Below are 27,784 nucleotides of genomic sequence, written 5' to 3'. Positions count from 1 at the left end.
TCAGCAATTAAGGTTTTTCTCAGCAATTAACGCAGCAGTAATATAATTGTTGGCAAACTTGATTTCCACCACCCCCCAGCTTTTCTAGTTTTGCTTTGAGATTCAAATTCACCATTATGCAAAATTTTTACTAATCCAAAAAAAAAAAAAAAATCACACATGAAAAAAACGGATGTATTTCTTTTCTCTACTTTTGTAAAACCATTGAAACTTGGTGTTCACTTTAAAATATCAGCTAAGAGAGCTGTCAGTTAAAACTATTTGTTCAGAAGCCTTGCTTCTTTAAAAAGACAGAGCATAAACATAAAAGATAAGATTTTAGGTATAGCTTCCCCAGTGTTTCTTCATGTTTTCACTGTCCTCTACACAGGAGCAAAATGTACAATAGGATCCAAGAAATACCATTTTGGAAGGTTGGAAGACTGAGATCAAATCTGCACTTTTTCACTCCATTTTCCTATGGGTGTCTCACACAGTTTAAGTTCTAGTGTTATTTTCTACTTGGATACATTTACATAGAAACACTTCTTCTTCTACACTCCCTTGAAAGTCAATGGGAGGTTTTCTGTTGACTTACTGAGGTAAGGATGAGGCATTATACAGCCAAAAAAAAAGACACTGTTCTTGATGACCCACAGTTGGTGCGCATGCACTCCCTTTTCAAGTTTTATTCTTTTACCACCTCCTTCCCTCTGAGTTTAGAGAAATGCAATAAAGTCTGTATGTTCTCTACAAACTCTCTCTTAAGTAGTGGGGAAGGAAACAAGAGAATGAAACTGAAGTGGCTGGCACTATATCCTCTATTCCTGCCACGTAGCAGTACAATAAAATGTCCTTTTTGCAGTATAAAGACAAGACTCATGTGCAGTCTACATTGAAATAGTGAGAAAAATACAGGAATTGAGCTGACTCAAAAGAAAACTGTGTGAAAGAATCCTAACATACATTTGATTCTAATGTATACCTCTGATATATAACTATATTTAATATCTTCTGTCTTCTCTAATCTTTGCTGAGTGCAATGCTATCATCTAGAAATGTAAATCTTAGAACAAAAGCAAGCATTCCTTTGCAAAATATTTTGGTTAGGTTGGAACTGGTTAGACTCTCCTACACACTGGGGGTATATTCACAGTATTTAATAAGTGTTTTAATTACAGAAACTTCAAGTCAGTGGTGTTAAATTTAAGAGAAATCATAAATAAGTTTTATAAGAACTCTTCACCTACACTGTTTCTATTGGTAAGTTAGCTGATATAGAATGTTAAATGAAATAGTACTACAGTCAATGTCAAGAATTTAACATTTTGGATTTTATACACTAGAGTTAGACTAGAAGAAGTGCATTCTAGTGTGATACCTAATCGGTAGCCTTTTTTATAGTTACAATTTTCCTATTTGGTTGCCAAGCATCTGCATGTTAATAAGTAACAACATTTAATAAGTGGAAGTACTCCAAAGTAACACACTTAACTCACTGTATCATAGTAAAAATGTACACTTATGCCAAAGGGAAGTTATGCCTTTAAACTGCAACTCTAAATTGCAACTAACATGCTGAAGCAAGGATGTCACAGTTACACATAATTACCATTTCTACAGGAGCCTGTTTCCTGTGGTGACAGTAGCATATTTAAAAGATAGCATTTTCAGTCTTTGATGTCACTTTTCTCATACAAAACTCTTTTCACTAAGAGCTCCATTCAGTAGTCCAGCCTTATCCAGTAAAGCACGTTAAGCATATGCCTAGATCCCATTTATTTCAAAGGAACTTAGGCACATGATTATGATTTTTTTTCTGAAAAGGGATTGAACTTAAGTATATGTTTCAAATGCTTTGTCATATGGGAATCTAAAATAGGAGCATAACTCCTAACTGCAATACCACTATATATTCCTGACTACCCAGGAATTTTAGTGTCAACAAGTTTTATCATGTTTTACAGGTTTATTTTTCCAAATGATGTTTTAGTATCATCTTGTCTTATCACATAGCACAAGCAGTAAGCTTATTATAAGCCAACAAAAGTTTGAAAAAATATTAAGCTTAATCATATTCGAATCTTTAATACTTTACCAGTGCTCTTCATGGCTTAAAGACCATAAGCTTTAAATACCACAGAGATTTTTTTTTTTTTATATTTGAAAAAGAATGCTAAAAAAAAAAAAAAAAAAAAAAGGTATCAAGGTATCTGCTGCTTATACAACAGGTTGTAAATCAGAAATTCACAAAGAAGACAGGAGAAAAACCCTTGCTGTGTCTCCTGCCTTTCTCTTTCCACTTTCTGCTTTTTCTTAGTCATAATCACTGTAATAAAAAGGTGTTTTCCTGGATAAATATTACAGAACAAAGTATACAGTGTGGCTGGCTCTGTTATACTACCAAATTTTTTTCCGGCAGACTAGCTATAAACAGTGTCCAGATTGATAGCAACAGAAGCTGTTGTCTATTTCCCTTGTACAAACTATCGCTGTGCTACTCAAAACCTGAGGAAACACTTTTTAGCAACCCTAGCATTGAAGTCACTCTTATAGAAATGCTTGCTGTGTAATCTCTCAATGTTGTTTGTTGGGGTTTTTTTTAACGAACAATCTCATTATAACATTCTGTGGTGGTTTTAATATTTATACACTAAGGGTGGCACATTGGGAAGGCTGTGTTAGCAACATTTTTCTAGCAGAAAAATGTAGAAGTTTTCCTTGGGCCCCTTCAGTGATTTTCATGACTAGGGTAGACCATAGTGGCTGTTGAGGTACATAAAATTCACTGCCTCTTCTTCACAAGCTCATTACATTTTCTCTCTCAGGATAATTTCTTACAATTAGAGAGCACAGAACTGAAAATTTATAAAAGTGTGTTCCATGTCTCACTGGGCCATAGACTTTCAGTGTGGATCTTGAACAAATTGTTTTACTTACTCTACCTCTGCTTTTCACATCTGAAAAGTAGAGATAAAAGCAACAGGAGCACTTCAAGGCTTAATTCATTAAAACTGGCAAAGAACTTTCAGGTCAATGAATGGAGGCTGCTACAGATTAACATATTAAAATTTTTAATAACTTATCTGTGATCTACTTTAACTGATGCAAGATATTTCTAAACTAGAAGCAACAGGAAAATTTAACACGATGTCACTGGTATGTATGTGCAGTTTTATAGACCAGTAACTGTAACAGAAAGATATTAATGTGCTTCCTCTATTTGGGCTGTATACCAGAGTACTACATACACTTCAGGAATAACCTTCTTCCAAGGGAAAGTTAAAATAAAGCTAAATGTAATATAAATACATAGTTCATGTTTATACACACATACACAGTACACATAAAGAAAATACATGCATTGAGATACTACTCCAAGGAAAGAAAAGGATTTTTCCTTGACTGTGTTACAAGGCCATAATTCCTCAAGCTCAATGATACTGAAATAAAATGCCTGTAATTAACTAATATATTATTTTATATAAGATCCTTTGTTTAATATATGTCTTCATATTAGTGCACTCTGGCTAAAGGAAAATAAAACAGATAGCAGAGGAAGAAAATACATATTTGTATTTTTAAAAATAATAAAATCTGCTTTATTCCAATAGCATTTTTCCTCAGGATTTTTTCCTTTTAAAAATAAAAATTCCATTTTCCTGTCTGAATTCAAAATGATTGACTGGAGCACAATATTAAGTAATAAATGAAACAGTCCCAGTGCCTGAAAGACTCCTGAATAAAGAGAAAATTATTTTTGGATTTTCCTTCTGATCAGATATGAAATATTCTGAAACGCCACCTCTATAATTTGATAAAAAGCTTGATATCCCCAAATGAAAATAGGATTCAGCACTTTCATTTTTCTGTCTCTAAAGGAACCTCTAGGTAAACTGATTTTAAAAAAATGAAAATCTCAAGCATAAAGGTGGGAGTAATGAAGCAAGTTTAAATATGCGCTGACCTTTGAAATGAACTGCATTCCATGTTGTTTGGCCAAGAAGCTGGCTGTGTTGCTGTCTCCATCAATTTCCACAGCATAAAAGATGTGGGTTTTGGAGCTGCCCTGCTCTCTGGTGGATGTTGATAGGCATCGCCGCAAATACACCAGTGCTGATAGTAACAGCCATATGTTCATTGCTCTGAAATATTAAGAAGAAATCCACAAGGGATAAAAGTGTAAGCATCTTCTTTTGTTGTTGTTGTTCACTGTAAGAATTTACCCAGAGGTGGCTGTATTTTATTTTTCCCTTCTTTGGTTAAAAAATTAAATCCTACAATCTTTTATTTAGTAACGATATAAAACTAAAATGAAGAAAGCTAAACAAAACATTGTTTTTGGAAGCTAAGAGTATTATGCTGTTTTAAAGTACCTAAAATCAAAGTAATATTATGTTATATAATTTTATTCATACAAATTAAAAAATAAAAATGTATGCTATTTTTCAGCATTAGTGATGCAATTATTTCCTTTTTCCACTACTACTTTATTATATAAGTATGACTAGTTTTATTCAGGCATTTGCTAATCTAAAGCTGTTCACTAGACCTGAAGGTCAAATGGCATTCTCTGAAAAATTTCAAAATGGAAGACTGTCACTTGAATGTCTAGTAATTTTAATAACCACTAATCTAAATATCTGTATATCTGCTCTAAGTCCCTCTGTAACATATTTCACCAAATATCAGTTTAAAAGAGAGTTTTATAATCTGATCATATATTGCCTAGAAAAATTAATGATAGAAAGATGACAAAGTCAAGACTATACATATGAGAATTATTACAGATATCTTAATTAGGCAATATTCATACTTGGCTGAAAATTGTTTCTGTACACACCAGCTCTTAGGTTTTAGATCCTGCCTTTAAAAATGTGACAGCATCAAGTAACAAAATCATCCTGAGTGATATCCTGGTGTTTCATCTGTGATGAAAAAACAAGGGTATCTTTTAAGTAGATGTGCTATTAGGTGCAAAAAAGTGGGAGAAATCCAGCTAACTTTTCCACCTACATTTCCATTCTTTTATGTACCTGCTAAGATCTGTACAATAACAACATTTTTAAATTAATTTTGAAATGTGTGGGATAATATAGTTTTGCATGTTATAGGTAGTCATGTTCATTTATATGCTTGCAGTGTTTGCAGCAATTATTATTCAGTCTTTAAAACAGCAGTTAGATATGAATTATCAGTGGGACCATACAAATATGTAGAAATAAACCATTGTATCAATTCAATCTTTGAAGATATACATCTGTCTTTCCTAAGACATGTCTTTCAATTGTATCCTTCTTGGAAGTCCAAGAATTAACAAAAAGCAGCCAGTGACTGAACTCCAGCCCCACACCCAGTAGTAGCTCTTTTTAATATTAGGTGTAAATTAAGGTGCAACAGAAAAAACAGTTTATCTCATATCTTGCAGTCCACAATAATGTAAACCTACGATCTTTAATAAACACTGCCAGGCTGAAAAAAATATACTTAAGGTATCTGCACAGTTAAAGATAAAAATCAGATCATGAATGAGATCCTACCAGCTAGATACTTCTGAAAAGGCCTAGTAAAGCCTATCACATGGAATCCCTACTAATTACATTAGAATGTTTCTGGATGCTGATTGCTATCTGAAGCATTGACAACCTCACCAAGGTGGGGGATTTTTTTTGCCAGACATATGCAGTCTAAATTTCTAATGTTCCTCTTTAAATCTTAGTTAAATATGTATTAGGGACATTACTGGTTTTCCACATGTTTGGGGTAGTGAGAACTGCAATTTATTTCTGTTGTTTAGCTAAGCAATTAGGTTGCAGCCCTATGAAATGAAGCCCAGTAATTAATGGAAAGGAAGCCATGAAGATTATGAAAGATTAAGTTTCAGCTCCTACCTGTAAGAAGATGGAAATTTCATCAAGTATAGTCCAGACAATGCATGAGGCTAAAGGTTATTTGGCTTGGTGTTTCTTCTGCTAATGCAGATCTACTTTGTATGGGCTATTTACTTATATGGTGATTGAGTCAGAAAAAAAATATCATGTTACAGCTCAGCCTACTCTAAACATGATTCAAAATGGATTTCAACCAAGGTCTCTTCCTATCAGTTCTAACACAGTCAAGCCATTTTGATCTCCACCGCCATCTTAGGACAATGTAGTTGGCCTATATTTAAAGCAAGCCAAAGGCTGAGGAGTCTACAGAGAAATTGGGTCTGCAGAGAGAATTAAGAAAAAAGGCCCAAATTGATAATGTAGACCCACCGTGTATAATGCATGCAGAATAAAACATTTCCAGAACAAAAGACCAAAATCAGTCTACCTAGGACACTCTAGATCATGAAAGCATTCTTTTAGGAAAAGAAAAATACAGGTTCATCCCCCTGCAGAGAGATGTAAGGGTAGAGCACCATATTTTTCAGTATGGGACTGATATCACTGCCAGTATTAGTAAAAGTGTTCTGGAGATACTTCTCTCCTCTATACTCCTTGACATTCCCTTTACTACTTTTCAAATAAAATAATTTTCCTAGTACTAAAGTAGAGATCTGCAGAACTTATTCATTTTTCCAAGCAGATAGGTTTGGCAAATTTGACCTCGCCTGAATGGAACCACTCTGCAGATTCGTTTTTTTGACTACCAATCAATTTTCTGGGGGGGGAAAAATAAAAAAGGAATAAAATACAGAAAAAAATTCTACAGACAGCACAATGCAAACAAGTCTGAGAGGCATTTCTTATATACTAGTGGCTTATGCTGTTACTAGAACTGTGAAACAAAATGCTGGGAGATTAAATGGCAAACAGTATAAAAAGCAATAATCACTGAAAGCCTCTGCTATTCCTATATACATTAAGAAGCTTCAGCCACTAATATAAAATTAACGATATGTGACATCAAGATGATACTTAGAAAAACACTTGATTGTCAAACTGGAGGAAAAAAAACCCTCTACACTTAGCAAAATTTGAGACATTAATTTTTGAAAACAGATGGTAATCCTGCAAATTTATATTTTTGCAAGAGTTATACATTTAATAATTTTCCTTTCCACAAAAACACAAATTGACTGGATTCTTGTTCTCCAAGAAACTACAAATTCATCCTAGAAAGTGGAATTGGTAAACGCACTCAAACAAAATCAACAATTTAAAGAATATTTCATAAGTAATAATTGGTCACCTTCACAATCATGACACTGAAGCAAACCAAAACAAGTGTAGTTTCACCCAATTATTAGCTCCTGAAAATAAAGTGGGTGGAGAAAGTACATTATTTTACCTCTACAAAAATTCTATCTACTTCTTTGTGGAAACATTTCACTGTCACCTATAATGTGGAATAGGGACGTAAATTCAGCATGAGATGAAAATTTACCCAAACTTGGACAAGATAATAAGACTTTGAAAACTGCAGTCACAACAAGGTCAGGAGATCCACGTAACAGTTAAAAATCTAAATCATGAAAGATTCCACCTGCACAAAGTAATCACCGTCCCAGGACTGATCCTGTATTTCTCTCATAATGTGTTTTTTCCTTATGTTCCAATTAATATATTGGGAGAACAAAGAGACTGGCCTATACTCTAAAGGCAGTACTAACAGAGAGTAAATTGGACAGAGAAGCATCTGTGTGGCAGTAGTATGGGAGAATGGACAGCAAGGGTCTGCTGTTGGCCATGAATGAAACTGGTGATTTATGTTAGAGGACTTGGATTGACTGATTAGGATGACTAGGACTGAGAACTATGCATCAGGGTAGTGGGATTATTGCTTGAAAGCAAACGAGGGTACAAAAGAACCACAATACCAAGGACTGAGTGAGAGATCGAAATAAAGAAATGATTTGCATACCTGGATTCACTGGGACCTCAGTTGATAGGAAGTTAGTTGGTTCAAGTGACTTGAAGTATAATTGTTTAAACAGAACTAGAAAAAAGAGCCAGGAATGATACTGAATCTGAAAAAGTCCAACATTAGATGAAGAGATCTGAGTGATTTAGGGAGGTACAGATTCAGGAAGGGGAGAACTGAAAGAAATAACGAGTGCTGAGGAACAGCTGATTGCAGAGAAACAAATGCAGCAAGGAACCAGCAGTGTGCAACCAAGATTATCTGGGCAAAGAGACCTGGGGCTAGGATATTAGCTCTGAAAGATGAAAGGAGGAAAAAGAACATGTAATGAGGAAAATTTAACCCGGCTGTAACAAACAAACTGCAAGACTCTATAACCTTCAGACTAGCTCTTCTCCACAGCCTGGAACCAAATCCTAACTTCTAAATCTTGCTGTTCCACTGAAACTGGAAAACACAAAGGAACCAAGTGTCTTAATTCCACCTACTGTGCCACAGGGATAATTAAAGTCTGGTACTTCAAAGAGTGTGAAATTATTCCTTCAAATAGCAATGGTCTTTGCTGTGGATGTAAGGATTCCAACCCCATTTATGCCTCTATGAGGATATTAGCACGTTGCCAAAGGATGACATCTCTACTCTAATCACCCTGCTAAGAAAACCCTAAGCATGAGTTAATCATACACACAACATATTACATTAATAAAATTTTGCTAAATCCAACATTAAAATATTCAAAATTAAGACTATTGGTGTGCATAGTAAACAGAGGGTGAAAGGTAGTTTTAGGAGCTGGGAAAAAGGGCAGTTAAAGGCCTGAAAGTAGTCAGGATTCACAACTTATAATATTAAAATCACATATGGTTGATTGCATACAACACTTCTACAGTATCTGCCTTTATTCGGCTTTCACAGTAAATATGATATATCTTGAAGTGGGCTCTTGAGGGCTAGTAACTAGTGACATCCATGATTAACCTTATATAAGGGGACAGGTCCTATACAGGTCAATGCTTCAACCTGTCTTAAACTTCTGTTTCTTCAACAATGAATTTTGAAGAAAATGTTTTGATTTCATCAGTAAAGATTAAACTTTACTTATATACACAGGAAAGGAATTAAATTTCAGAACACAGGATTTCACCTAACCTGTCAAGAAAGAAGATTCATAATTTTATTAAATTCTACTGGGTAGAGGGAAAGGATGGGTTTAAGTTTTTCCTCATAGTGTGATAAATACAGTGAAATTGAAATTTCACAAAATGAATGAAAACCTAAACATTTTCTAAACTACACATTGCAAGAACAGAATAGGCTTATTTTTAATATCATGATATAATTAAGATCAAGTAAAAATAAAAATTAAAACCACAATATCAATTAAATACACAATTTATTGTAGCCGTCTCTCTCTAGGCAGTCAGGACCTACTACAACACATAATGTTGTCAGGTTTTGTTCTTTTTCTAAATGAAGCTGAAGTTATCCCACGGTCTACTGCAAACTGCATATTTGTTTCATTAACTGAATCTAACTATTAAAAAAAAAACCAAACAAATAAACAAACCCCCCAAAACTCTATAATTATTTGGTTTAGGTTAGGAGTATGAGATATTATCATATAATTAAAAAAAATATATAGAATTTCTGTATTAATCAAAACAGTAGAGGATCGATACTGAATTTGTAACAGGTCTTTACTCAGTAGACCAAGTAGGACCAATGCTATGGCAGTAATGTTTCTATCATTAAGTGCTTGTCAGTTTGAAATAATGCTGAATCTTCTCTACAGGGTCAGTAGCAGACGAACATCATGTTTTACAATTACTAGTCTTGAGAATGTTCCGGGATTGTTACATCAGAGATTTCAATTTTAATTCTAAATATGAATAATAAATCCTACAACAAATTGGTAGCTTCCTGAAGTTATTACACAATACATGCTTATGTTTCTGAATTGTAATTTTGTTAGGTAGGCCCATAAACACTAAGAAAAACCATACTGGTGTTTACACACAGAAATATGGCCAGATGTGAACCAAAATTCTTAAGCTAAATATGGTTTAATCATATTTGATAGTAAAAACCAGTGATTACCAACAGAAATATTTGCAAAAATGTTGAAAAAAAAAATTACATGTGAAGCAATAGTAAATTTCCACTTTTTGTCAAAAGTATCTGTGTTTTATAAAACAAAATCTAACTAGGAAAAAAAAAGAGAAGAAACATGGAGGGTGGGGTTTTTTAGTGAAAACAACTGGCTTTCTTCTTGTATCACCTTCCACTGAGAAAAAATCATTTCCTTTAATTGTAGTGAGGCATTCTTTAGGTTTTGAGGAAACACTGCAAAACAGCTGAACTACATGCACCACTTACTGAATTATGAACGGTTTTCTTTCAGGCTTTGTATCATATGCTGAGCAAGCCCAGTTTTTCTCCGGTTTATGAAATATGACAAGACCCCAGTTAAAGTTGATCTATGCCACAGGCTATTTGTGTTGTCTATTCAGCTGCTATGTCATAATGCCATGAGTCCAGATACTGTACCTTCTTTGTTTTCTTTCATTTATTTTACTGAAGTTTTATAAAGCCAGAGACAGAGCCAAGATCCTAATTTATGGCATTGTTTCTCCCAGCTAAGAATAAGCACCAAACCATGAGGGTGTATTCAGAAGTATCTCCTGTGATGTCTTAGACCTGTAGAGACAGTGTGTGCTGTTGATTCTGTTTTTTTCACTGAAGAATCACTGAAGTGAAGAGTATGTAATAATGCACACATCATTTTATTGCATTTTTTCTGAGCAATATTTTTTTATTTTAAAATGTATTGGTACTGGCAAGCACTTTTTAAAGGATTATCTTAGAAACTGTCAGCATTTCAGCATTTCCAGCTTTATCAAAGCACTATCAACTGTACTAGAACCTAAATAAAGTTCAGTTACTGATACAGCTTGGAGTTTACCACACTTTCAGAGGACAAGACTGAGCACCAATAAACTTCAGAAATTAGCAAAATCTGTAGATAGTGTTTAATCTCAAAAACAGGGATATTTATCATTGACTGCATTTTCTTCTCTTAGTTGTAATGGTTTGCTGGAAATAAGAAACAGACAATTCCACGCCATTCCTCAGCTGGATTGATCTCAAAATATTTTACAAGCCACATGCACAATAACATTAGAAAAATAAATAGAAAATATTAAAAATACAAAACCACAGCTACCTAGGAGTTTGGACTGGACAAACTGTCTATTAAAAGACCAAACTACTATAAAACTTCTGGAAGCAAAAGGGAGGAATTAGTTGTATCTAAGCAGCATATTACTGTGAATTAAGTGGTACTACTCTAGCCATGTGTTCTAACATACAACATAACATAAATATGCACAGTTTATAAGAAGTGTTACTATCTTCTATTAGACTAACTGAAATATTTGAGGGGAAAATTACAAGCTTTCAGGCATGCAAGACTTTCCTCCAGTCTGAAGAAGAATTAACAGTCTTACAAACTAAATAAAAGTTGAGAACAATTGCTCTTATTTTAATTTAATTAAACTTGCCAATTCAATTAACTAAAAGATAAGATAGTTCATAAATATGGGGTGGAGAAATATTAGAAAGGGGAAGACAATACATTTGTTTGCTCCTATGGGGCACAGAGAGAGAGAGAGAGAGAGTGCAAGAGAAACACAAGTAATTTATTGTCTGTGCAGCATGGAAAGGTTATACTGGGGTGGCAAAAATATAATGTGCCATAAAACCAATGTCTCTGTTGAGTCCATGGTTTTTAGTGCCCAGCAGAGTTATGAATTTTAGTTCCAGAATTATCTTTTGAAGGTATTTTGTATGTTTCCCTTGAGCAGTAGGGCTGAGAGGTCAGAGATGAAGTGGCTGTTCTGGATTAAAGCAAATGTGACATAGCTATGCAAGCTGGAATTCAAAATTCAGTAAGGCTCATATAGCTATCCTACTTCAAGGTTCTCTTTAATTGCCAAGAGTGTTCACTCACAGAAAAAATCCTAATGCAAAACCGCCACTTAAGCTGTTTTCAACTGTTAGAATAGTGTGAAATAACCTTAAACCGGTCTTAAATGATAGATGAAAATTATTTAACTATGATGATGATAGGACCATTATAGAAAATGGAAAACTTATACCTGATATTAAGCACTTGCTTCTCTCTGCTCTGACAAAATTGAGAGAAAACCCAGAAAAAGTCTTGTGACAATCTTTTACCTAGCATAACTTCAATGAACTCCTGAGATTTTTCTCAAGGACTTCCAGAATCCATATTAACCTCAGGGTCAGGAAAGACAAGGAATGCCTCAAAACTCTTGATTTAGGAGAACATTTTCCCAGTGTATTCAGAGGCATAACCACTTCAAACATGTTGAAACAATACTTGGAAGGCTCCAAGATTTCTTTATTGAACTACCACAAACACTGGTTGTGATCAGGAAACATTACAAGCTGAAGTCCTCCAAGAGATCTTCTGGGTTTGTTTAGAGAGTAAATTCCAGCTGCCAAACCATATCTCAGACATGCTATGCTGTAGTGGTTTAACCACTCTCTGGGTGGTTATCCCACGCTTAAATCTGCCCAAATTATGCTATCACTTGATGATGATATAATAGATAAATTAAGTGTTCTAAATTACATAGGCTGTCAAGCTCACTGCTGTGTGCTTCACAGCTAGTCAGTAATACAGCTGCAACAATTCTTATGAAAAGGATACAGATATCTGAGGGTACCAAAGGGGAGAAAGAACAGCTTCTCCCCTGGCTAAGCTCCTTCAAGAAATAAGATCAAGAAACAAAATTGAAAAAAGGGTGTCCAGACAAATTAATGTTACACATTCAATATATATAAAATATATCTGAAAGTTTACACATGTATGAAAAAATAAATAGAACAGGAGACTTAGTGGAACTGTAAAAACAAGGATTACATTAACAATGAGAAAACACTTAAATGACTGAGTCATGTTTTAAGTGTTTTTAAGGGGCTAGAATGAAACTTTATGAGAGACTTAACCATCATACCCAGAAAGTATATTTTCATGAAGCCCAGCAGTCCTAATACCCAGTCTAGGATGAACAACTTAAGCACTTTGAACAAAATCCTTTTGCTGTTAGACCAACAAACTATCCAGCCCTCCAAACAGTCTGAGCTAATCCAAGCTTCTTTCAAGGTTTCAACTTCAATGTCAACCATGTATTTCTAGAATATCTGTCCATTACCTTAGAGTCAACAGATTTTTGTCTTCTCTGTACTAAGACTCAACCAACTCAGAGCCAGCTTATCTAGTTACGGTTTGCAATGACTACCCAGAAATATCTCTTTCGTGTTAATGATCATGGTAGTATGATACATAAGAGCAAAGAGCAACAAACGATTTCTACATTTGAGTTTCGGGCATTCATTGCCAGTGCCAAGTCACTTGTTGGCATTCAGTTTTATCAAAAGATAGTCCATCTACAAATTTTCTTTTCTTCTGTGAAAAAGAACAGATACTTCAATTAACACCAAAATAGAATTTCAGGAGGACTAACATAACAATATATTCCTCCACAGTTACCAAACAAAAAAACCTGGAGCTGCTCTTAAAACATTAATTTATCTTCTCTCTTTCTACCACCAAGGTGACAAGAACAAATCATTCCATACAGTTCTGTGTATATGCCCCATCCCCAGAAGCATTTAAAGTCAGGTTGGATGGGGCCCTGAGCAACTGAATATGTCCTGCTCATTGCAGGAGGGGTTGGACGAGATGACCTTTAAAGGTCCCTTCCAACCCAAACTCTTCTATGATTCTATAATTCTATAGCTTTCAGAAAACAGAGGCTCTATGATATTGTAAAAACTGTGTTAAAATTCTTAATGTAGTGAGAAGCCTCTGCAGCATGCAAAAAGAATCAGTTGTCATTTTGAGAACTTTTGAACTTATGTAAACCAGAAAGCATTAATTGTTACTTTAAAAAAGAAAAGAAAAAAGAGCAAGTTTATGTTAGGATCATCATCAGTATGAGGAATGTCATCTCGCTGGACATTCCATGGAAGACCCTTTTTTACATCTAATGAGCAAGGCAATAAAGTCATATCCTAATGCTAAAAAAGAACTTGTTCTAACTATACAGAATATTCTATATACAGAATACTTGAAAATGTGATCGTAGAAAATCAGAAAGGTTAGGATCATCCTAAAGTTTACACAGGATATTAGATGATTATTTAGTGCATAAACTGTACCATTTGTCTATATTTTAGAAAATCAACTACATGATATATTAAAAACATCAGAATGTGAATAATAAAACATGGATATAAACTCCTTCTTTCTATATAAAATGCAAGGAGGCAAAGTGTGTTAAAAAATAAACTGCTTCTTTTTTGGAAATTATTGTAAAACAGAATGACTAGCTCAGAGTGTTAGGCTGTCTGACAGCAAATGGTTTGCCAAACCCTTTTTCCCTAATAGGCTTACCATTATTATGAAGACAAGGGGCTAAGATTACCAAAAATGAGAACTATCTGACATCTGATTATCTGACAACTTTTCAGCATCTATTCAGTTTATTGGAGCAAAGTATTATTTCCTACAAACTTTACTATCATTTGTAGGAAAATTCCAACCAAATAAGTATTGCTTTCTTGTAACAATAAAAAAAGGAAAACCAACATTCATTTAAATAGATTCATTACTACAGATCATTCCCCTGGTAAATATTCTATACTATCACAAAGGATACCAAGATCTGAATCTTGCCTAAAAGTCAAGAAGAGTTGGAAGTGCTTCAGAATCACCTTTAGCTCAACAGTGATTTCTACAGCCAATTAAACAGTGGAATTGATGGACTCTGAGAATGCCATATGCTGCCCTCTGCTGAAAAGACGATCATTATGACTTAAAGTCTTAAGGCTGGAAGGTCTGACAGAAGGGAAAAATAAGTGGAGGATCCTCTAATTTCAGGGATGTGGATAATTCCTTTAGGGAGAAAGAAAGATTAAATGCTCACCTGGGCAAAGAAAAATTTTGCAGAACATATGGTATATATGTATAAATTATCTTGACAAGAACATGAAGTCAGCAAATTGGTTATTAGAAATATAACTATTGAGAATTACATTGATTAAATTCATAAATGTCTTTAAAATGGCTACCTGTCAAGTAGTTTAGATCTAACATGTGACTTACTTTAAAGACATGATAATATAATGAGGAGAGCCACAGTGAAAATATATATTCTTTAGCCTGTCCATACTGTGTTTATTGATTGGTGCATATAAATGTAGATGGATATATTTCAAAGTCATTGTGAGAAAGTTAGCAATAATGCTGCTGTTAAATAAATAATAAAATGTTTACACTCACTTTGGAATACTTTAGATATTTACAGACTCTTATATCTTAAAAAAAAAAAAAAAAGGGGGGGAGAAAAAAAAAAAAAAAAAGGAGACAGACTGAGCATTTTTCTAATACTTACTGTACCACAGCCCAAACAATAGATACACAAAAAGGGAACAGGCAGACTGTTACATCAAATAAAACTATCTTTATGTTTCATGGAGCAACAGTCTGAGGATGGTATAATTGAACTTGTCAACTAATAGTCTAAGTCTATGGTTTTAACTGAAAGAAAAGATAAGAAAAAGATACTTAAATGTAATTACTTCAGTAATATTTTCTTGTAAGAAGTAATGCAGTCACCCTTCATTCTAAGATAATGCAGTATTCCCTCACTACAGTACCATATAGCAACAACAACAAAATTAAACGGTATCTCAGCAACAGCAGAATCACATTTGTACTTTTATCTACAAAACAATAGGTACCACCTAGAATAATGTATAAAATGAAGACTGAAGTAATGTCATAGACCACGTTTCACAGGATTTTATAAAAAGTTGTCCATTTAGCATAGATTTCCCTTGCTAAGACCACTTTGTTATTATTTTCTTCTGAATATTGTCATCTTCCTGACACCATACATACTCCATTATATGGCACTGGAGTTATAATATACACCAGAAATTCACACGCATGTTGTTGTTCCCTGGGATGATAGCCACAGAAGAATCAGTGCAGTGCATTCTGAAGTAAAGTAATAGAGTATACAATGATGAAATTTCCGTTTGAATTATACACTTGATGACTATTTCCCATAGATGACAAGTATTAACTGTTGTTCACCAGCAGCATCATAGTGTGTGATTTATCTTCACCCTGTCCCTATCTTCATATTTCTAACCATATAGAAATTGTTAGATTTCTATTGACGCTTTTTGTTAAAATGTAATTTTCTGTAATGTTTTGATAATCAGGAATATTGTTTAATTTTCTGCATAATACTTTAATTTAAGCGGATTCTACTACATGACAATCAAGGGGAAAACGTTGATGGATTACCAGCAGTCATGTTTGGAATACTGTCATGTTTGATCCCCATCAATGATACAGATTTGGTCAGACAAAATGTTAATATATATAATTAGGAGCTTTTATTTACATTATCAAGGGATGATACTTTTATATTAACCCAGAAACCAAGCTATTGTTGTTAAACAAGTTAATTGTAAAGAACAGTGCATATAAATGTGAGCCTGATGGGGATGAACATCATCATAAATCATGCAACAGCAGGAACTACATAAAATATTCTGGATATTGCTGTGTTACCCATAACTATAAATATCTCAGTAGAGGGACGGAAATGAAAATAGGGGAAAGAAGATGGGTTTAAGTCATTTTTTTGCCCTACATCTGATGGATCCTACAAAATTTCCAGTATTCATTAAAATAGCTGCATGACTGCCTTCATTTATATACTGCTCCTCAGAAGCTAGGTGAAGCAGAGAATAACTAGGGAGCCCCAATCTGTTTCAGCTTTGCAGAGGTATAGGAAACCAAGGGATGGGTGCTCTTTCATTCCAGAAAACTGCATACTAGGTGAGCTTTTTTTAATCAAAGAACTAGAATGGGATTATCTATCTAAGATTATATATAGTCAAAATTATCACACTTATTTAGAACAACGTTTGCTCAAAATAGAAATTTTACCATAGTTCAAATAACAGCACTTATTGACAATCATCTACATTTTTGTATACATACATTTTATATAGATAACTCATCCTCCCACCTTGAAAACATGGTATCATACAACTAGTGAGCTGTAGAAATAAAAGTTGTAAGATAAAAAGTGGGCTTCCCAAATGGAAATCTGACAGCAAATTATTTTTTTTTTTTTAGTGGAAGGAATGGCATCTTACAGTCAGGTTAAGAACAGCTTGAGGTTTGATAATAAGTCTCTGAAATTCAAATGTGCCGCTTGATGGCCTGACTCTCGGGTGCAGAGACTGGTCAGGGCCAATACTAGGAAGGAGCCAGTGCTGGCAGGCTAAGAGACCCTCAGTGACTCAAAGAAGAGCAGGAGAACAGTCCAAAGGGAAAATGCTTGCAGTTCTAGTGGAAACTAAAAACCAGAAGCTCCATGGCAGCATTCTCTGAGATATTCTCAGTACCAGCTATTGGCTCAGAGTGTAAATCTCCACACATGCCTGAATAAATGACATCAGGAAGACGGATATATTAAGAACTGGTGGCAGTCAGAACGTGTACAAGAGAACTTTTCCTAAAGTCAAACCAGAATGAGACTGCTTACACTTTAAAAACCTACTAGCTCCAGGAAATTCAACAAGTGTTGCATCCCTTGCAAGGGAAACATCCAGGGTAATCAATTTTTAAGAGTTATTTCATTAAAAAAAAATCTGTATAAACCCCTAGTTCTTCACAAAACCTCAAAATCTGAGATAGAAGAGTAAACTTCAAAGAAAAAAGTGAAGAATAATGACAATAGAGTACAGAAGAACATAGAAGTGAAATAATGTTTCCATACAAATGCTGGGAGTAAAAATAAAGGATTTCAAACACTTAGATTCATATAAGAAATTGACTTTATAGCTATGTCAGAAACTTGATGGAAGAAGATAAATCAGTGAATGCTACCACCAAAGTACCTAGGAAGGACTGGTGGTGTTTATGGAGTTTTATTGTCAAAAGTTACAGAAGTTTTAGAGTTAAATCACATAAACAAGTTACACAAATCGGTTATGTGAACTGAGAATGCAAAGGCAGAAAATAATAATGGGAGCACCTCATCTAATCTCCAGCAGATAACTGACTGTTACATTAGTGCATGATTATAACATTTCATTTTTAGTTCCTGTAAATGATTAGAGCATCTAGTGGCAAAGCCTCCAAAAGGGGAAGTAATTCTTGTCCTGACCTTGCAGAGCAAAGGATGTAGCTCACAGCATTACTTTCCAGGAGCTATGCTATGACAGCAACCATAATATATTTAGTTTCAACAGCTTTACAGAAACAAGCAAGCAAACAAAAAGTTACTAATTTCAAAAGACGAAACTATATAAAACTTAGGTGTATGAAAAGGAAACAAAAAGAGACATCAAAAAGGGTCATTAAGGAAACTAAAGGCCTTGTATGTAAGTGTCAGAGCAAAAGAATACCACTATCAAGAGGTACAAGAAAAAGTTATGACAACTACAGCATAGTCAGGGAAACCAACTGAATAATATAAGAAGTTATCTTTCAGAAAAAGAAGTTGTATTCAAATGACTAAAACAGAAAAAATCATAAAATCTGATCATTTGTGCAAAAATACAGTAAGGAAGACCAAAAGCTTGAAGAATAATTTGCAAAAGGCAGATAATCTAATAACAAATGCCTTTTCAACTAGATGAGAAACATGACATGGAGCTTTCAGAAACTAAGGAATACTCAAAAAAGACAGAAAAAAATTATTAATTTTTAAATGCATAATCACTGTTGAAGAGCTTGAAGAGTTATGTTTGCCAGAATTTTTATTTACATTCAACATATTAAAAGGTCTATCTCAAACTCAAAATTTACGAAACTTTTCAAAGTTCTGGAAGAAGTTCTACAGCAATCAAGACAAAGGAACAAACTTCCTATCTACTAATTGATATTTGCCAAAAGTTTCTAAATGATTCTAGAGTAACCCAATTAAGCATGTTATGAAACCTCACTCAGAATTGCTCTGGCACTAGAGGACTGAAAAATAGCTAAGACAACATGGACTTTTGCAAGGATATTCCATAGAAACCTAGCAGAGAAGCAGACAAGTAAGAACAATGTCCATATTAAATAAAGTTCATAAGTTAAAAGTTCATAAATAAAGTTCATAAAGTTAAATAATATTATAAAAAAATAGAACCAATGGACAAATGAATAACGATGACATAATAGAGAAGAACTTCTTTTACAGAAACATATGCCTCATGAATCCATTAACTTTTTCTAAAGGAGTAAATGTATATATAGGGCAGAGAGGATTTTTTTTTAAAATTTCCCACCTGTATTCAACAAGATTGCTTATCAGAATTGCTTTTAAAAAAGAATTAAAATTGCTAGGTGCTAGGCAATTTCATTCAGAAAAATATTTGTATGTATTAATAACAAGTAATGAGGAGAAAGCAAAGGTAGTGAAATAGGTTAATCTTGGCTAAGAGCCAAAATCCCACCCAGACAGTTACTCACTCTCCCTCCTCAGCAGGACTCCGGTGAAAACAGGAAGATAACCCAGGAATGAGAAATGACAGGGAGACTGCTTACTAATGAGTGTTACAGGCAGAACAGAGTCAACTTGGGGGAAAATTAACTTAATTTATTGTCCATTGAAATAAAAATGTAATTACTAATTCAGGTAGTGGGAAATAAAAAGACAAACATTAAAAAACCACCTTTGCTCCCCACATTCTCAGGCTCAACTTCACTCCTGCCCTCCGGAATTTTCTGCATCCCTGAGCAGTGCAGAGGAGGGTGGGAGGTTACAGGCAGTATACAGTGGTTCCTCTGTACCACTACTTCTTTCTCACACTTTTTCTACACTTTAGTCTGGGCTCTCCATGAGCTGCAGTTCTTGTCAGGAAAATGATCTCTGGTGTGGGTCCTCCATGGGCTGCAGGGAATATCTGCTCCAGCACCTGGAACATCTCCTTCTCCTCCTCCTCCTCTGACCTTGATGTTGCCTCTGCTGTTTCCCTCATTCTTTTTGCTCCCTCATCCTCTCTCTGGTATTTTCTGCCCTTTCTTAAATATGTTATCACAGAAGTGCCACCAGCTTGTCTGAGGGGCTCAGCCTTGGCCAACTGTGGGTCCACTGCAGAGCCCACTGGAACCAGCTGTGTAGGAACACATTGTCAGTTTTCACTGAAAACTGTAGAGTCTCACTGGGATCTATCTGTATTGCAGTTCAACAGATTCATAAATGATCTGAAAGAAGGTTGAAAGATTACAAAGTTTGCTCACTTTGAGAGTAAAGGTAATGGTTGTTTCAAATACCATGATAGTGTGTGACTAGGCAATTAAGAGGCAGACAAAAATTCAGCATAGACAGATATAAATCGATAGACCAAAAGAAGAATAAATCCAGCTTTACATACTCAGTGATAGACTCTGACGTATTAGAACTCAGTAAGACCTTGGAGTTATAACAGATCACTCCATGGAAATATTAGGAATGTATTTAATAATAGTCAAAAAAGAAAAAACCAAAACCAAACCAAAACAAAACCAAAGAGAAAAATGTAAATTACTATGAAAGGAATATAACAAACATAATGCCACAGTATAAATTAATAGCACAGCTCCAGTCTGAATACTGTGTATATTTCTGGTGGTCCTTCTTATTTCAAAAACAATACAATATAATTGGAAAAGATACAGAAAAGGACAAAGAATAGATCAAAGTTGAAACAATTTCTGTACAAAGAATGACCAGTATTCTTTAGCCAAGAAAAAAGATGGGGACATACCAAAGTTCATATACTAGAAATGTCATTAAGAAGGTGAAAAAGAAATTATTTTTTACTGTCTCTTCCAATAGAAGCCACATGAAATAAGAAAACAGCTAACAGGAGATTCAAAACAAACAAAAAGAATCTTTCAAACATGTCATTAAATTATACTTCTAGCCACAGAATCATGGATGCTACTTTTCACTCAAAAAAAGGTCAAAATATTAATGAAAAACCAAAAATCTACCAAAGCCTACTGAAAATAAAAATCCCTAATAAAAAAACCTCCCTAATTCAGGAGATCTCTGAGCTCCAAATAATTTAAATCTTGAAGGGCATTCTGGGAAAGGATCATTCCCAGACCAAAATCTGTACAAATTAGATTTTAAAAGTACATCTTGAATACAGAACTATGACTCTGTGGCTCAAATATAGCCTGTGACATTTCAGATACCTAGGGTATCTGAGACCTGGGGCTGACAAGACATGAGACTAGAGGAAATCTGAGTCCTTTTGGAGTAACAGCTGGAGGCTAGGTTAAATGTGGTAGGACATTTCAAATAGCACTAGACACCTACATTTTGGTTATTAAATCCTACCTTTTATGTTAAAAGAGGTGGCACAGGTCTCTAGACGCCCAAATGTCAGTTATACCCATCTCCATTTATAAGAGTTTGGTAGCCAGTAAACAGTTACTTTGTATGTAGAAGCATGCTTGTTGCTGCCATAGTTAGTCAAAGAAACTTAGATAATTGTTTATTGTCAAAGCCCTGCCTATCAGCAAACTATAGCAGCTGATTTTTTATAACAATTACATCCAAATTACACCATCCATCTCCACTGTGTACCACTTACTACACTTATTTTTAAGTCCTCTCACATTAATACTTTTCCAAAGTTTATGTTTAGAACAGAGAAGTAGTTATTTGCCACAGATGAACATTTCAACTTCAGATACCACAGTTACCTTGATAAATTAATAGAATGCTAGTGGGATTGCATATCAAACAAAGAGATTTATATCCACCAATCCAGAAGTAATTCTTCCTCCCTGTACTTTTGAATAACAACCCTGTGGTACTTCATGAACATCCACTATTCTTTCCCAGGAAACTCCAGATTCTTTTAATGCTCAGGATGAATCTGCTCTGATAGGAAACCATGATTGTAAGTAGAATTTTCATTTCATTTGCTGCAGCACCTGGAAATTGTGTAATAAACAACTGCACAATTGAAAAGAAGGTATTTTGATCAAAACAAGTGATAGCTTCCCTGGAAAACTTGGATTGTGTCCTCCTGCTGTATGCCTTAATAACACTGATAAGGCACTTAAACCAAGCTTTTGTGAGGCATCATTAATTGTGTCCTCACACATCTGGTCCCAACTTATTTCTTAAATATCTTTTGCAAAAATGCTGATAACAGCTACAAATGTAATGCATAGTTCTGCTTTCAACATGCAGAAGTTACTATACAGCTTATAATGTTAAACACTGAAAAACTAGGTTCTAAGATTTTTTCAATTTACATATCCTGAATTATTTTATATGGGTAACAACATTCTCTTTCCTTGCTCATTTCTCTAGAAGATTGTAAAAATAAAATAATTAAGATTATGAAGACTTGGACAGTGAGTAGCATGAAAATTCAGTAATTCCGTCTTCAGAGCAAATATCAGCAACACAGAAAGCAGAAGGTTACATCTCAAACAACAGGCCAACAAAGTTGAAATACAGTTGTAAATAAGACCTATATCTAATATGTACATATTTAATCTAAATTGCACAGATTGTGGTCACTACAAAAAGGACATTGAATTACTTGAGCATGTCCAAAGAGGGCAGTTAAGCTGGTGCAGGGTCTGGAGCACAGGTCGTACGAGAAGCGGCTGAGGGAACTGGGGGTGTTTAGTCTGGAGAAGAGGAGGCTGAGGGGAGACCTCATCGCCCTCTACAGCTCCCTGAAAGGAGGTTGCAGAGAGCTGGGGATGAGTCCCTTTAACCAAGTAACAAGTGATAGGACAAGAGGGAATGGCCTCAAATTGCGCCAGGGAAGGTTTAGACTGGATATTAGGAAGCATTTCTTTACAGAACAGGTTGTTAGGTGTTGGAATAGGCTGCCCAGGGCAGTGGTGGAGTCCCCATCCCTGGAGGTGTTTAAGAGTTGGGTTGACATAACGCTTAGTGATATGGTGTAGTTGAGAACGGTCAGTGTTAGGTTAATGGTTGGACTAGATGATCTTCAAGGTCTTTTCCAATCTTGATTCTGTGACTCTGTAATTCTGTGTTCTGGGAATAAGCGCTGGAATTTGCTTAAGTATCAGGGAGTGAAGAGTTCAAGACTGTCTGGTCAAGGAAAAATGTAGTGTATGGATAGGAAAAGGAGTTCGGAAAGAGCATTCTGACAAAGATTCAAAGGATGTGGAGAAACCTAAGACTAGCTGGGCAAACACTGGAAAAAAAGAAACAAGAGGACTGAGAGAAACACATCCTATTTTAGTATCCATACTAGATCAGAAAGTCTGTGCCACATGGAGAGTAGGGAGGGCAATTTGTTGAGAAGTCAGAAAAAGGTGACAGTGGACATGATTCTGAATGAGACTGGGAACTGGGAAAGGTCTTTGGTGTGGCTACACAGGAAATCTGGAACTGTGCATGCAAAGCAGAAAGGAAATTTGACCAAGACAGGAAGCCTGAATGCATGAAGAGATCAGGTCTGTGGGCCATGATGCAAAAGAAGCCATAATGGGAAGCCACAGGAGTGAGTGAAGGGTTAAAAAGTTTAGATGACACTGGGACAAGGAACCATGGCCAAGGTGACACAGGTGGAAGAGGATATGCCAGGAAAACTGAGACAGACTGGGCAGAAAAGTCCATGCCACACTGATACACTTTCCTCCAAAGCCTGAAGCCAAAACCAAGGTTCTGGATGCTTCTGGATGTCCTCTGCCATCCATATGTATCTGTGAAACCCTGCTGGAACATAGGTTCCTCTCTCACATTCATCTCTGTTTCAGCTTCTCAGCCTAAAACCAACTTCCAAAGACAGTCTTTTTTGCAATTACTTTCAATTTCATCGTCCAATTCCCAGTCACTTTCTCTCTCTCTCTCTCTCTCAAATTTCAGTCTCAGCAGACACTTTGTTTTCAACCTCAGGCCTTCCCAAGCACCATCACCCAGGCTAGGGCTAGCAATAGCCCAACTGAAAGGAACTGCATTGCAATTCATAATTCCAATGCCCCATTGCTATTCTGGCACAGAGCTGCACTAAGAAGGAAATTTGTTCCGAGTCTGAAGCATGTTCAGTAGCTCAGTAGGAACAGCACAGGTGCTAGCAGTGATGAGACAAAACTGAATGTCTGGAGTTGAGGCACAAGCTCTTGTTAGATGTGGGAGATACAAAGGGAGGAAGTATATTCAGTTGCCATCTGTTAGAGCTACGATTAAGAGAGGATCAAGCATGCTTAGTGATGACAGAGTATTAGCAATTAAGTTCCAGGAAGTCACTGCTGATTATACATACATTGAGCACACAAACCACAGTTTTTCAAGGGATAATAAATGTTGAAGGAGAGGAATGGGGAAGAAAGAACCAAGTCTGGAAGCTTTGGGTAGAAACCTTTTCACCCGGGCAACCAAGTCACATCGCTGATGTAGAAGCAAGTCCCATGTCAAGTACAAGGGCAATGAAGTATTTAAATAGAAAATAGCATCAACTTTTCTTTTTTCTTCCTTTTAAATTTCTTTTTATCCATTCTCTGAAATGACTGGGCCTTTTTAGCTGCAATGACCGTAACAAACTAGCTGAGGAAGACACCAGCATGTAAAATGTTGCTTCAGATTCTTAAACTTAGGCAAGTTGTAAACAACTGAACATAGGCCCATAATACTACTGGTTCTATATCCACACCTGTCACATTCCTTCTTGGAAAATATTGTTCCTTTGCAAAGACTGAAGTATTTGTAATTGGCATATGATTTTGTTTTTTAGGAAAGTAATATTTTGCCACAACATACATGATAACATTATCTTAAACACTCTCCATTTCTGACTTCACTTCAATGCCTGTCTATACTATTGGCATAAGTTACAAGGGAAGTTCTCAGAGATGGCATATTTGTATTTCACAATAAGTTTAGAAGACATTAAATCATATTCTAAAGGTTATTTAAGGTCAACCTTTTACAAAATGCTTAAATATTAACTGTTCACCAAGAAAAAGAACACAAATGTGAGAATACTTTTTCAAAAAATAGGAAATTCTGATTTTTTTTAAACTGTAATCAGAAAAACTGAAAAAGGTTTGCATCATAACAGTCTCTATGGCCAAGATACTCCAAAGAGAGGTGAGATCTCCTAGGTCAAAGTGATTATTTTTCCTAGTTAAGATAAATAATAAAATGAGGTATTCTGAAGTACACTGCTGAACTCATGCATCTACTCAGCTTTACATGAAAAACTAAAAATATTTGTGCTGACAGACAGCAAAATCACTTTCTGTCCATGTGGTAAAAGTATTTTCATGGTGGGTTGGATATGTAAGTTTGTCTTTCATGAGTGTTACAGAGACTCTCAAATAAACAGCCAACCACCAAAAATAAAAAATGTATTATTAACACAATTAACTAGCTCTCTGTAAATTACAGGTTCGAATGTCTGTGAGAGGAGAACAAAATAAGTTTCTAGGGTTTAACAGCAACCCAAAACACATAACAAAGAACACTATAGGGTTTAATGGCAACCCAAAACGCTTTATCACTCACCTGACAAGTGAGGACTCTCAACCTTGAGGACCTGCTTGGGGCAGCATCCAGACCCAAGGCACCTCGAGGAGTTTCCTTGGGCAGTGTCCCAACCCAAGGGGAGAGTCCTCGACCGCAGGGTGCTGCTCTGGGGAACGAGCTCAAAATGGCTCCCCAGGGGACTCCATTTATACCCAGACAGAATCTGACCTGTAGTCAATAGAGGCTCCCATTGGCCAAAGGGCCAATTACTGCGAGGCCCTGAGGGCAAAGGAATCAGGAGCTGCTACATTTCAGCAGCCAAGAAGCTCTGTTTTCATTGGGTGGGTGCACCTGCCACACCAAGACAAAGGAAAAAGTAAGGTAAGATCTCCCACTCTGGGCTGAATGCTTACACAGAATGGATATGGCAACACAAATATAATTTACTTCATCAGACTAGTCCTTTCCCTTATTTGTAATTTTTTCTATTTTTTCCTGAAGGCTGCTGTTTGGATAAGCCAGTCCCAAACTGTGACTTGCTTTAAGTAAACCAAAAGCAGAGACCCAAGACTGCATTTAAGTAATCCAAAAATGCAGTCTTATCTCTCTGTTTCTTGGAAAGAAAACTTTTCACAGAATTAGTGGCCTAAAAAGGACTTAGCATCAAGGAAGAATACAATGTCTGATTTAGTGTCACCAGAGGTGACAATAGAGCTGTAAACTACAAACACCTAAAAGCTTACAATACAAGCTGTCAGGAAAAGAACTCCCTGCAGTTTTAGACCATCTGGATAACTCGAAACTTTTCTTAATCTCAGTCAAAAAAGAATGTGAACATGGATGTATAAACAGTGGAATCTCAAGCAGGAACAGAGACACTACTTAGCATCAGCTGCTTCAGTATTCAAATAATGCATCCAATTTCTGCATCCAAAAGTAAAAAAATAACATTGGTAAGTAGCTAAGTATTCTCAATATAACTATCAAAGTACTCAAAAGCATGACCAAAAGTGAGAGAATCAAGAAATTTCACCACCTTAGTGTAACAGATAACTACATTACAGTCTATAAATACATACATAGAAAGATAAATTTCATTTCAGTCTCACAGACAGAGACACAACAAGACCCAGGGGCTAGAAACTGAAGACAGACAAACTTACAATTAATAGCATAATTAACAATGAGGAGTACCTCATTGAAAATTGTGGTAGATACTCCCATCCTTGAAGCATGCTTTTTAAAAAGCAAGGTAGAGGGGTTTTTTATCTTTAGAAAGACATGACCTAGTTCAAATGGGAAGAAACTAAGACAGCCATGAGGTCTCTGTTGTACAATATGCCAGGCTAGATGATCACAGTACTCCCTTCTGGCTTTTTAATCCATAAAACTGTGTACATTTCCATTTCAATGAAACTGCATCTTTCAATGAGCATTTTTTAAAGGAACAGCTTTCCAGTGAGCTCGAGTTATGCCTTGAAGGCATAGCACTGTTTTGGGGGAGGCTTGTGAAAAACTTGTGGATAGCACAATATGGTGTTACTCTGAATGGAGAAAGCATTCAGTCCTTTCTGAACTGAAGCTAGGACCAAGTACACTATACAGTAGAATCTGCTTTGTTTAACATATTAATTTGAAATTAGTCTTTGCAACATCACTCTGAATCAGGTTATGTACTCAGTTCCTTCATCATTTCATGAATTTGACACAGGCTTGGTATAATCTAATTTTAACTTGGTTTTGTTTACCAGATACTTTCTCTTAAATCACTACAGAAAAGGGAGTCTAAAGTAAAAGTGTTAGCACTGGAACACAGAATTACAGAATCAGCTAGGTTGGAAAGGACATTAAAGATCATCTAGTCCAACCATTAACCTGACAGTTCCCAACTACACCATATCAACCCTCAGCGCTATGTTGACTCTACTCTTAAACACCTCCAGGGATGGGGACTCCACCACCTCCCTGGGCAGCCCATTCCAACACCTAACAACCCATTCTGTAAAGAAATGCTTTCTAACATCTAGTCTAAACCTGGTGCAACTTGTGGCTGTTCCCTCTTGTCATATTGCTTGTTACTTTGTTAAAGAGACTCATCCCCAGCTCTCTGCAACCTCCTTCCAGGGAGCTGTAGAGGGCGATGAGGTCTCCCCTCAGCCTTCTCTTCTCCAGACTAAACACCCCCAGTTCCCTCAGCCGCTCCTCCTACGACCTGTGCTCCAGACCCTGCACCAGCTTCGTTGCCCTTCTCTGGACACGCTCGAGTCATTCAATGTCCTTTTTGGAGTGAGGGGCCCAAAACTGAACACAGGAATCGAGGGGCGGCCTCACCAGTGCCGAGGACAGGGGTCAGATCCCTTCCCTGTCCCTGCTGGCCACGCTATTGCTGACAC

General features: G+C 35.8%; 1 long non-coding RNA gene across 1 annotated transcript in view; it reads right to left on the bottom strand.

Moving 5' to 3' along the window:
- LOC141968416 (uncharacterized) overlaps positions 1 to 27,784 on the bottom strand; it is an 82,624-nt gene that overhangs the window by 26,869 nt on the left and 27,971 nt on the right. Inside the window, exon 2 of the long non-coding RNA XR_012634868.1 lies at positions 3,947 to 4,124. This is a non-coding gene — a long non-coding RNA (uncharacterized LOC141968416). The remainder of the gene's footprint in view (positions 1 to 3,946; positions 4,125 to 27,784) is intronic.

This window comes from Athene noctua, chromosome 1 (assembly GCF_965140245.1).
Source record: "Athene noctua chromosome 1, bAthNoc1.hap1.1, whole genome shotgun sequence".
NCBI classification, from domain to species: Eukaryota; Metazoa; Chordata; class Aves; order Strigiformes; family Strigidae; genus Athene; species Athene noctua.
This window is presented reverse-complemented; position numbering and strand designations above follow the sequence as displayed.